The sequence below is a fragment of the Coturnix japonica genome, chromosome Z (assembly GCF_054131305.1).
Source record: "Coturnix japonica strain WE chromosome Z, WE-NBRP24, whole genome shotgun sequence".
Lineage (NCBI taxonomy): Eukaryota > Metazoa > Chordata > Aves > Galliformes > Phasianidae > Coturnix > Coturnix japonica.
This window is the reverse complement of record NC_140702.1, coordinates 12,950,923-12,963,497: the sequence shown is the minus strand read 5'-3', so window position 1 is coordinate 12,963,497 and position 12,575 is coordinate 12,950,923. Positions and strand designations below refer to the sequence as shown.

General features: G+C 41.6%; 1 long non-coding RNA gene across 1 annotated transcript; it reads left to right on the top strand.

Annotated features, from left to right (window-relative positions):
• Positions 1 to 75: 75 nt before the first annotated feature.
• Positions 76 to 5,112, top strand: LOC107306576 (uncharacterized). Its single transcript, XR_001552181.3, has 3 exons — positions 76 to 188; positions 864 to 984; positions 4,833 to 5,112. It is a non-coding gene; the product is annotated as an uncharacterized LOC107306576 (long non-coding RNA).
• The last annotated feature ends 7,463 nt before the right edge of the window (positions 5,113 to 12,575 follow it).

Sequence of the window (12,575 nt, the reverse complement as noted above, 5' to 3'; positions counted from 1 at the left end):
GGCCGTTAGGCGCCGCCCCGCGCCTGCGCGACCTTGGGGGCGGCCCCGGCCGTGATTGAGGCGCTGTGGTGGGCGCTGTGTGAGGGGCTGCGGGAGGGCAATGTGAGGAGGTTCCCGCCAAGTGCCGCAGCCTTCGTTCGTAGATTCGAGTACCTCAGGGTTTGCCCGTATCTCGCGTGTGACTGAAGGTGGTTATCAGTATTTCGTTCTGCTCTTTGTTCCTGGAGTGAGAATCTGTGTTGATTTAAGGTCACCTCTAGGGATGGTTTTGAGCTGTGAATTGGTGCTTAGCACTAAATTTTGATACTGTCTCTTGAGAATTATGCGCCAGTGTGTGCGAATTGTGAGGATTATGAGCCTACACATGCAATAAGCCCTCGTCTGATTAGATCGCGTTTGCCTTCCAATGCAGAAGAGACCTATGCAAAACAGCATCTTGCATTAACATACAACAGTACCCTTCAATAGTAGAGCAAAAAGTCACAGTTTGTTAACCTTTTTCTGGCTTTGGACCACGGAGCTGAAGCACAAAAGCTTGTTCTTCACAAGGTTTTTGCCTGGGAGACTGTTGACCAGCTGCTTATTTTGCAATAGCTGTTAGGGTCAGTGCCTCCATGCAAACAAGCTGCAGCTTCTTCTGTAAACAGTAGCATGTGTTTAAGAATTGCCTGAGTATAAATAAAATGAATAGAAGTTGTTTGCCCTCCTAGCAACTCCTGTGCTTCGGCAGAGCATACTGGTGTGCTGTCCTCACACAGTTTCTGCAGGAAAATACCCAGCTGGTGCAAGTAACTTTGGGCTAGCAGACTGACTTTCTGCCATCCCCGCTGGCAGCTTTCCATCCTGCTCTCTTTCTTGTACAGGGAGAAGTTTAAGGTACAGCAACAGAAGAACCATGGTAATGTGAAGCTGTAGTGGTGTTGTTCTGAGAAGAATGCAGAAGAAAATAGATCCCACAAAACTTTCTCTTCTTCTTGTCGCTCTGTAAGCTTTCACTCATACTTGTATTTTTAGATTCCTCATAAGCCATCAGAATTGCTATTGAAAAACGTAATAAAAGGTTTGGATACAAATAAAAATGTAATTTACTTGCCCATCTTCAGATGGTGTAACAGGTTTTTCACCTCAAATCCAGATAGTACAGTACATAAAATATGCTGAAATGTCATTCACATCTTGTGCCTGCCTTTGTTATTATTTCCAGGTGTACACTTTCCAACTGGATGTACTGTAACTGTTACTGTTAACAACAATATTGTTGCAATCCTGGGCAAATAAAAGGCAAGAACAAGTTACTGGGGAACATATGGGTGTAGGGCGAGGATGTAAGTCTGTCCTGAGTGTAACAAGCTGCTCCACTCATGCATCTGCACTCTCAAACGGCTCTATAAAATACCTTGCTGTAAAGGTAATATACTCTAGTAGGAATCATTCATCTTTGAAGTTCTGATTTTCAATAATATGAACTCTGACAAGTCCATCTTCAAAGCCAAGGAGAATCTTGGACAGGTCTAAGTAGCCCTTCATCAAAATAACTTATTTCTCTCTTTCCTTTCAGCAAAATCAGAGAAATAGGCTTATTACTGCTAAGCAGTTACAGGCACATTACTGCTAAGCTGTTACAAAAAGATGTTCCATCTAGTGGCTTTCTCTTATTTAAATCTCCTTCATTTATATTTAGGGGGGAAAAAGTGCATAGTCCTTAGCTGACTTCAGGAAAGGAATTTACTCAATTGCTCTCTGTCTAAACGAGCTAGGAATTTTATTCTTACAGCACTTGTAAAATCTGAGGATAAATCTGAGTGAGAAGAGCTGTGGGGGCCTCACTTATCATAGCAGCTTGCCAGTACCCTCTTATTCAGCACTAACGAGCTATCTAATCAGCGTATGTGAAGTGGCCACTGAGGTTTAACAAGTGTAGTTCTATTCTGCTTCCTGTCTGGTAGACTGTCTCAGCAAATTAAACTCCAGAACAACTAAGACACTGAAGCTCTTAAAAATGCCCAGCAATGGAAAAAGTTTAACCTAGATCTTGCAGCCAGCCCTTATGGTACAAATCTGTTGGGAATGAGGTTTTGTTACTTTGACTTTCATAAATCTTTCTGTAGGAGAATATGAAGGAACTAAAAAACATAGGAACATCTCAGTACTGTAAGGTGTATGCAAGTGCTTTAGTTACACAGGACTTTTCTCAGAAATGATCCTTGTCTGTGCTGACCTGTAAGCCTTTTTGCTGGTGTTGCTGTTGAAAAGAGTCATGTCTATGCAGTCAGCATTAAGTTATGGAAAACCTGAAGAAATGATGCTCATAGTTTATCTTTCAATTTAGGAAACGTGAGTTGATAATTTCAGAAAATCATGCTGTAGTTGAGTTTGGAAGGGACCAATCTCCTCATGCTGGATCAACCTGAGCAGATTCCCCAGGACGCTCTTCTGCTGGGTTCAAATACTTCCAAAGATGGAGACCCCACAACATTTCTGGGAAACCTGCTCTGATTTGACCACCTTCACTATTAACAGTGTTTTTCATACAGTTAAATAATTGCAGGAGGTTTAAGGTTATTTTGTATTTCATTCTGTGCTCACTATCTCATCCTGTCACAGGAAACCATGGAAAAGTATCTATGTCCATTTTCTTTACTTCCCTTGACCAGATAAATGTACGCAACAGCAGGGTTCCCCTGACCCTTCTCCAGGTAGAACATTCACAGCTCTTCAGCTTCATCTTGTATGGCAGAGGTCTGGTCTCTCTGTCGTATTTGTGGCTGTAAGGTAGACTCCCTCCACTATTCCCCTGTCTCTCCTTGACAGTAGTGGACTTACTAACATAAACCTTATTAATCTTCCTTCCTAGGTGCAGGATTTTGCATAGTCCTTTATTGTACCTCACGTGGCTCCTGCTGAACAGTTCCTCCAGCCTGTTTTAAGGCTGTTTTACTCCCATCATGCATGCCAGCCATCATGTGCTTTGTGTCATCTGGGAATCTACAAAGAGAACATCCTCTCATTAATGAAGATATCGAACGCTGTTGGTTCTAGCAATGGCCCCTGATGCATTACACAAAGCTTAAGGCCAGGCCATTCAGCCAAATTTCTTTCTCACCACACCCTTATCTAACATATTTTTTCAGTTTAATCTTTAAGGATACTATGGGAGACAGCATAGAAAACCATGCTAAAATTCAGATTCCCACTAACCAGATCTGATGCTTAATTCACCAGTCAGCAGCCTAGAAAAGGCCATCAGGCTGGCTTAGTAGGGTAAACCCTGTGTAAATCCATGCTGAATATGTATCCTTTTTCACTGCCCTTCCCAGATTCTGGTTTGAAGTTTTTATTTGTCACTGGAGACTCAGTAGAGCTCTTAGTACCTTGCCTTGTAAGGGCTCTTTCTTCTGCCTAGCCTAGTGTTCTCATCTTCTTCTTTGCCCGAATCTCTGTATTCCAGTGTTTTCCATCCTTGTTTTCTCCCTCTGCTATGTTCTACTACATATCACTTCTGTTTGTTCTCCAAGGCCTGCCCTGACCATGTTTGCTTCATCTTGTCCTGTTAGGTATTCCAGATTCTCTCCTAATTTCCAGTTATCACTGAGCAAGTACAATGCATAGGATTTGATGTAAGATGTAACAGTTCTTTTATTTTCCATTTCCATCTGCCCTTTTCCCTTTCCCTTCTCCTGCCTCCCTTCATTTTCTAATTCTGACACATTCAGGAGGAGGATAATCTCTCTGAGGTAAAAAGTATTTTCCAAAGTACAAACTGACACAAAATTATAGCATCTAGAAAGCAGCCTTGAGTTTTGTTTAAAAAAAGAAATGTAATGTCCCTGTAAACAAATTCCTCCTTCTGAGGAATATCACACTATCCTCTCCTCCTGGAAAACAGAACCATCTGGCTGCAGTATTTCAATTATTTCTCAGCTTCAGGCTAAGGAGGATGGCCAAGATTATCCTTGTGTGGTGATCAAAAAGGAAAGAAATAGATAATGATGAGGGGTGAAAGTGTCTGATAGGAAGAGCTTCTCTATCGGCACTATTTCTCACATCGAAATTTTTTCCCAGCAAATTTATGTCAATTCTTCAAGAAAAAAGAAGAGTATCATACATCATTATATCTAAGCTGGATGAGAAGGTTATAAGTTCTTACAACATGTTGCTCTGTTTAGATGGCATTTTAAAATTTGCCTTTTTGCACAAATGTCTCCAGGAGTAAACTTTGCTTCTTCATTATGTATTTATTTATTGTTAATTGTCCAGCCACACACAGACTTTCTTTCTCTTCGACTTTCCACTCTTAACTAGAATTCATATTTTTATTCATGGTGCTGATTTGCTCATTGAGATGACCTCATGATGATCTCATGTTATGTACAGACAATTCAGTTTTATAAAGGAAAGAAGAAGAATCTCCTGAATGTCTGCTGAAAGCAACTGAGGACATTGAGGCAGATTTAAATTTATGCTCGTGTGTGAAGGCATGGTCTAAAAAGGAGGGATGAAAATGACTGAGACAGACGACTTGACAAATAGTAGCTTTAAAAAAAAAGTAATGTGGACTTTTGTTTTTACTTCTTCTAATTGCTCACTTAGGTTTTGTACGTGCAGATGCATGTCTTAAAGACCTTACTTGTTTATTTTTACTAATAATGCCAAATTTCTACAGTCATTTATTATTTATTATTATCATTATTATTATTCATGAAGAGAATTTACAGGGTAGGCTGGAGAGAAAGTTATTATTTTTTTCAGCGCTAAAGCTCTTAGAGGATAACTCTTCAACTGACTTTTTCTAACTGCTTTTTTAAAGTAATGTCTATTTTTTTCCCCCGAAGGACACGAACACACTCCTCTGTGGCTGTCAGCCACTGCTGGCTGGAACAGATGGAAGTCCTCCACATGGTGAGTTTCAGAGCTGGGCCTTTGGCACCTTTACTGTGCTCACCTGGATCACAGAGATCACCCGTTACAAACCCGTTCAAGACTTCACACTATTTATAGGCTCTGATTTTGCACAGAAGAGATCATCCAGTTAGAAATAAAGACAGCAGACAATGGATGCGCTGACTTGGTGCACCTGAGTTGCCAGGTACCCAGGGATATCTTCGTGCTCCTTTGTATTTCTGGTGTGGTTATTTAATTATCACTCTCACTGTGAAGAGGCAGCTAAGTGTTTCAGAAGACTAACATACATGGAGTCTGTAGGTGTGCAGACTGAAACCATGGGTTTCAGTTTCTCACGGCAGTTAAACAATGATATCGGAGTTCCTGTTTCTAAAAATGTGGTTCCATCACATTTTTTTAGGTTCTCTGTAAACAAAAGATCTGGTCCTCCTCCACTGCATTGTGACACCTTGCAAAACGTCAATTACTCTTTAAAAGCAATAGGGAAAGTTGATGGTAAATTGTGTATATATACTATATGTACACACACTATCTATCAGTACATAGATTTATATATATAAAGTTTCAGTTACTGTTTAAGCTCATTACGAACCCCCCACAGTTTAATGCTCTTTTAAATTTCTTTGCACGGGAATATTATTGTAATTGAACACACAGCAGGTGACTGTGAAGGCTGAGCTTCTGTGTATTATAAAGGAGGCAGCTCTGAGAAAAATCTGAGAATTACTGCTTTTTCCCTCAAAATAGGGATGTTATAAAATTCTAACTACATTTTCCTTTCTCTAAGCTTTTCACCTCCTTAATGTAAATACTAAGTTCTGAGGTGTGTGAACCACGTGTGTATTTGAGACTGGCAGAACAGCTGTGGAATTGCCAGAGCTCTTGGCATCGGCATCTTTTCCTACAGTGACCTGTGCCTTGGCTCAAGAGCTATCTCCCATTTCATTTCTTGATGATAACTCTGAGTGTGACCAATTTGTAATGATTTTGTTTGTGCACAGGCAGGGATTAATTTGATTTGTTATGAAGGAATGGCAGTGTCTGAAGCTGTGTCCATTAAACAGAATATAGACTCACGTGCTTCTGAGATCAACTGTCTGTAACAGCAATCAATGTATTTTATCAAGCATGCTTCCATTTCCCAGAGTCAGGAACAGAAACAGAAGCAGCTGTTTTCTGTTGTGTCAGCTTTGTGATACCAACACAGAACAACAAAGAACTGCTACAGTCTCCATCAAAATTTGGCCCTTTCTTTAGGAGCATAATCTGTTTCACATACTGAAAGAAGTGAAAAAAACAGATGGTTCTGTAATTTCTCTCACTTTCTTTTAACTTTGAGGCTCCAGCTCACAGTGTGAAAGTAGGAGACAGAAGGTTAGAGTGTGATTTCGTCCTTCTGCTAGTCTGCCTGTGCCAGAAAGTCCTGTGGCAGACAGAACTGTGCTCCTGAGTGGGTCCTCCCTTGAGTGAGCCTGGAGACGTCATGGAAGTGTTGCACGGTGTCTGCAAGTCATTGCTGCCATGCCATTTGCCTAAGGACAAGAAGTTGAGTCCTTCATCAGTAAATCATAACAGGACTGATTACCAGAAGTACAGGGGACAGGGTTGTTCCACATACTCATCATCATGAGTCATTGCTGCATTGTGTCATGTATTCCAGCCCTGTGGTATAATGTTAAGGTGTGACAGCTAATTTCGATAAGCAGGAAGCAAATGTCTACAAATCACTGCTACCTCCAGAAGGGGCTATTAGAAGATCTTATCTTCTCGTTCATTTCATAGTGACTTGCCCTGGTGTTTGTTACAGTTAAGGATTCCTTTCATGCCCATAGTTGCACTAAGCATGGATACAAAGTGCTGTGTTCTGTTTCTAGGCATCACTGCTGTGGGGACTTGAACATCTGTAGATACTGGTAGACATTTTGTCTTCAGTTAGCTCCACTGCAGTTGATAAAAAAACAAAAACTAAAAAATGCTTACAAAAAAGAAAAAATGCTTTTTTCTTCCCTTCTGCAGCAAAAAGAGATATTACTCAGGCAGTAAATATTTCTGTGTGTGAGAGAGTGTGCAAGTGTTAGAGAGAGCTAAGTGGGCAAAGCTGCTTGGTAGCCTCAGGACGCTGGTTCTCTTACACGTGTGTTTGTTTGTGTACTCAGCACAGCGTTGCCTTGCTTTTCAATGGGGTGTGACATATTCTGTTTCCCAATGCCATGAGACTCACCTAGGAGGCTTATATGGTACGAACAGGTGTGGCCTCAAAAGAAACTGCAGATATTTCCAACAGGAACTTATTCACCAGTGAAGTATTTTCACTGTTACCTACTTGTATGAGCAGAGCTGGAAAACAAAGTCTCACTGGTCAATAAAAATATGTGTAGTATAAAGAAATTATTTTCACAGAGACCAAAAAGAAGACTTTGCTGGCTGGTTTGGATGTTCACATGGTACTTTAGTCTTTGGTGAGAGGCCATTCAAAGGAACAGGGAATGGGCAGCAGACTCTTCAGAGACAGATGGCACACCACACAGGGTCTGAGCCATCCCCTGAGTATCATTAACCAGGGGTGAGAGCATGGGCCACAGGGGCGTCCGTGCAGGGTCTGGCACTGAGGTACACACCCACAAACCTAATGGAAACCTGCCTGTAGTAGAGATATGTTCAGCCACACCAGACTAAATCTGGCCAAATACGTCAGAAAAAGCATATTCTGCTCTCACAAGTCTCTCTAAAGTATCTGAACAACACAGTGTTGCACACTTGATCATTCTGAATTCATTTATGTCTGTAATCTTTTCCCACTTTACCTGTATACATGTAATTGGACCTTTGCTCAGCAGATAATTACTTCCCTAAATACAAAGAACACTGTGGCCTTCTAGGTAGATACTATTCCTTATTTTCAGCTGCATTTCTGAGGGCTAGAAAAATCATTCTCTAGGGTATCATTTCAAATTAATACAATTTACAAATGCATAATGTGGACTAGTCATGTTATATTCAGAACATTCTAGGTTCTTTATTTACATTACAATTATTAATACAAAGATCATACCTAAGAATGTTTAAGCACAGAACAAGGAGCAGTGTTTGAAGAGTTATTTGACCTTTGGTGTCTTACCTTCTGTTGTGGAATGATGGCACTGGTGGAGAAAGGAAAGGTAACTCATGTTGTCTATGACGTGGCCTGTGGCATGGTCCCACACAACATCCTCTTCTCTAGGTTGGAGAGAGATGAATTTGAGGGCTGCTATTCAGTGGATAAAGAATTGGTTGGATGGTCGCAGCCAGAGGGCTGTGGGCAACAACTCTATGTTCAGGTGAAGGCCATGACGAGTAGTGTTCCCCAGGGGTCCATCTTGGTACTAGTGCTATTCAATACCATTAGCAGCTACACAGACAGTGGAATCGAGTGAACCCCTGCAAGTCTACTAATAATACCAAGCTGAGTGATGCAGCTGACACAGCAGAAAGAAAGGACACCATCTATGGGGACCTGGAAAGGCTCAAAAAGACTTCAGGAACATGATGAGGTTCAACAACGCCAAGTGCAAGATGCAGCATGTGAGTCAGGACAGTCACAGATATATATATAGGCTGGGGGAATAAATCATTGAGAGCAGCCCTGCTAAGAAGGATCTGGGTGTCCTGGTGGATGAAAGCTGGGTATAAGCCAGCAGTGTGCACTAGCAGCCTGGAAGACAAATTGTATCCTGGGCTGCAGCCACGTGTGGAATGCTGTGTCCTAGTCTGGGGTGTCCAGCACAAGAAAGACATAGAGTTGTTGGAGCAGATCCAGAAAAGGGTCATAAAGATGATCAAAGTTCTAAAGCACTGCTTCTGTGAAGAAAGGTAAAGGGAGTTGGGCTTGTTCAGCTTGGAAAAGAGAAGTTTCTCAGGTGACCTCACTGCAGCCTCCCAGAACTTGAAGGGAGCATATAAAGAGGGGGGAGACTGATTTTTTTCACGGTCAGATAGCGACAGGACAAAGCGGAATAGCTTTAAACTAGAAGGGGGGATATTTAGGTTTAGTGTTAAGAAAACATCAGTGAGATTCTGGCACAGCTGCCCAGAAAAGGTGTGGGTGCCTCATCCCTGAAAGCACTCCAGGCCAGGTTAGATGGACCTGCTGGGTGGCAAACAGGACATAAGCAGGAGGTTGGAACTGGGTGATCTTTAAGGTCCCTTCCAACTCAATTATTCTGTGGTTCTATGATTCTGTTGTTAGAAACAGGAGATCTTCAGGCTTTTGTTGTTGTTATCACTTCTGTCTTACATCTGACACAAAGAAACAACTCATCCTGCATAGATGAGAACAGTAAAAAAAAAAAAAAAAAAAAAAAGGAGGGGGGGAAGCAGAGGGGGGAGGAGAGGAAAGGTGAAGAAATGAAAGGATGATAAAGAATGAAAATGAAAATAAAAGATTAGAATTTTTAAAATAGCCTTTTTTTTTCTTTTCTTTTCTTTTTTTTTTTCTGCTACATGACTACCTTGAATAGGCAACAGAGAAAGACAGCAAGTCAGGGAGCTGTAGGTCTTCATGAACCTCTACAGTCCCCAGAGTATGTTGTAAAGACACATTTTAACATAAATAAATAATTAAGTGGCAAGGTTGTCTGGAAATTTTCTGTATGACCTTGAGGCACGTTTTCATTTTCTCAAAGCCTGCGTGTGGCGTCTGAGTGTGTTGCGCTTGCAATAAGCATTGTGTGCAGCTTACCAAACAGAAAAGTCCCGACCGCTGATCTTCATGGTGTGTTTCTCACTGAAATGAAAGTCTGTCTGGGCTGGCACAGCAATGTGCAGGAATGTTCGGCCCACAGACTTACATCTTTCAGCTGATACGTATGAAGCGCAGCACCAGGAGCCATTATTGGCCTAAGAGATTTACAGAAAATATCTGCGGTGTACGTTTGTGTATCTGCAGTGGCTGTGATTACAGAGCACTCAGCGCCAACCACACCATCAGAAATAGAAAAGACTGAAAATAAATCGCTCCCTCCTTCCTGAGGTTCAACATTTTTTTCCTAATTTCCTATGTGTCATTAGGCATGCCTTTAAACACAAATAAATTTTCCTAATCTGTGTCCATACCTAAATTTTTCCAAGTGGCAGATGATATTCTAGTATTAATACTCCATTACCTTTCTCTTCTGTCCACATAGGTTGCTCAGAAACTAATCCTATACATTCCCACTGAAAATGCAAATGATACAAAGAACCCAATAGCAGTACTTGATAGAGATAGTTCTCAGTAACAAAACACTCTTTTCCAGCACTGTCACCACCATTCATTCTGCATTTTTGCCAGCAATGAACAAGACCCTACCTACAGTACTCATAGCAATCTGCACTGAAGGTGACCCATTGTTTCGCTGCTGCTACACAGGCACTGTTGCTAGGAAAATATTGCCCATGCAGTCCAGCATTCACTGTGCTCACATCCATTGCTTGGTTTCCACAAACATTCAGCAACCATCACTGAAATGTCAACAGGTGCCATTTTTTTTTCCGCAAAGGAATTCAATGGCACACGTTTGCTCCAGATGTACTTCCACGTCAGATACCATTCTGTCAGAGTGCCCTTCTGCTGCCATCTGTCACACAGCAACAGCATGCAATGAGGTACTGGTGGGAAGGTTCAAGTTCTATTGCCATACCACCACCATCCCCCTCTGAAGTCATGGCTCAGCATCTTAGGCATTCCTTTCAGAGTAGCTTTGGGTTTCTGACAAACACTCTTGAAACAAGAAGATCAAATTTATGCAGCACATTTTACAGCCATAGGTCTTAGAAAAGAAGCTGATTTGCAGCAGTGTCAGAGAACATGAACTCAACTGGAGTGAAATTAAGAATTTTAGTTTTAATTAAGCAACACCAGTTTTAATTTAAGCAATACTCAAACACTCTGATCTCAAATATTCAGACAGTAACACCATAGATTTTGGTTTCAAGCGGATTAAACATTCAGGCTCTGGTAGTTGGAAGGATGAGCAGGAGGAATGCTGCTCACAAACAGTTTAACTCAGTGCATGGGAAAACTGAATGACAACTCTTTGGCTGATGAACATGAGAAAACATTGACAGGAGATGCCCTGACCTACACTTTTAATCCTGTAGAGTTCTATGACTGGTTGGCATTATTAGATCCTGACTTTAGAAAGTGAAAACGTTCCTGCATGTGTAAAAAAAAACAATCTCAAGACCATCATACATTCCATGCAGTACCTTAAACTGATGCCTCTGAGCGTAGTGAATGCTGTAGTTTGTTATGCAGCAATTCAAGTATCATAGGATATGACTGCAATAAGGCAGCTTCTTATAATGCATCTCTGCATATCATACTCTTTTTATCTTGCCCAGTGCTCTGTGATGCCTTCCTATGTTTTGTATTTTGATGAGTCCAGCTCAGTTTTAACTGTGACAATAAGATCTTTCTGTCACTCTTCCCTCGTTTAAAGGTATATATGAACATGTAGATGCCTGTTTACTTAGTTACGCAGTTGCATCAACTACATCCCATTTCCTTTTAGCAAGAGTATTTCTGCATAAAGCCCCACTAGTAGGAGTTTATAAATATTGCTGCAGCTTGTTGACAGAACTGAATCAATCACAGTATCTCATAACCACCGCCTTATGAAAGTGCTCCCAAGTACCAAGATCTGTTCAAGAGGGCCTAGGGGAAATACAGCCCAAAGTCACATTAAGCAATAGTAACATGCATTGCCTTCTTTCATCCCTATTATTAACCCTGGCTCATCATTCAGTCCACCTTGGCAATGGACTTTGTAAGCCACCTGACACCTATGGAGGGACAGAAGCATCTGCATAGGGAATCAGCTTGGAGTAACGATAGCAACCTCACTTTTCTCAGAGAAGTTTATGAGTCTCCATCTGTATCAACCAATCACCCAAGGCAGAAAGAAATCTCAGGAGCTTCTGCTCTTCTACTTTCACCTTGACGTAGTATCAGCAATAATGTAGAGTAGTACCACAAAGACTTGTCTTACAGCCTGTTGGCAAAAGAAAGCCAGAGTACCAAGCTGGGTGTAATGGTCACTCCATGTGCTAGCCAAAGTACCAAACTGCCTCAGACAGTTACAGGATGGTTTTCTGCTTCTCAGTCTCACATGTCCTATCTGTATTGCAGACGCTTCACCCAAAACAGTAAATTTTGCTTTTAATACAGTGTTTTTAGTGATGCATGGAGCCATAAGTGTACTATGTGCTTTCAGGTGAATTTTGCCCTGTGCAGAATAATGGGGCCAATACACTAAAAACTTGTACCTCATTTCCTGTAGCATGCATATTTTCATGTCAGTTTCTTCCATCCTGTTTCCTAGTAAAGCCTTCTTTGTTCTGTCTCCACCAGGCTGCAAGAGCAGCTGCTCTTTTGAACAGCTTCGCTGAAGTTTCTGCACCTTTCTTTGCTCAGCAGAGCCAGTGGTTCCCATGGAAACCCCAGGCAAAATAGTGTGGAGCCCCCAGGAGCACTGCTGCAGCCTCACTACCATGTTGGCTCTGCAGTCCTGTAGTAAATGTGCAAGGGCTGATAGTGGGGACACCCTTGCTGGACAGTTAGAGTCAAGCAAACAATGGCAGGCTGGGTTTAAAGCTGCATGTGGACCTACACATTCCTGTCTAGGTTGGCGGAACCACTTAAGGCAGGCTGCTAT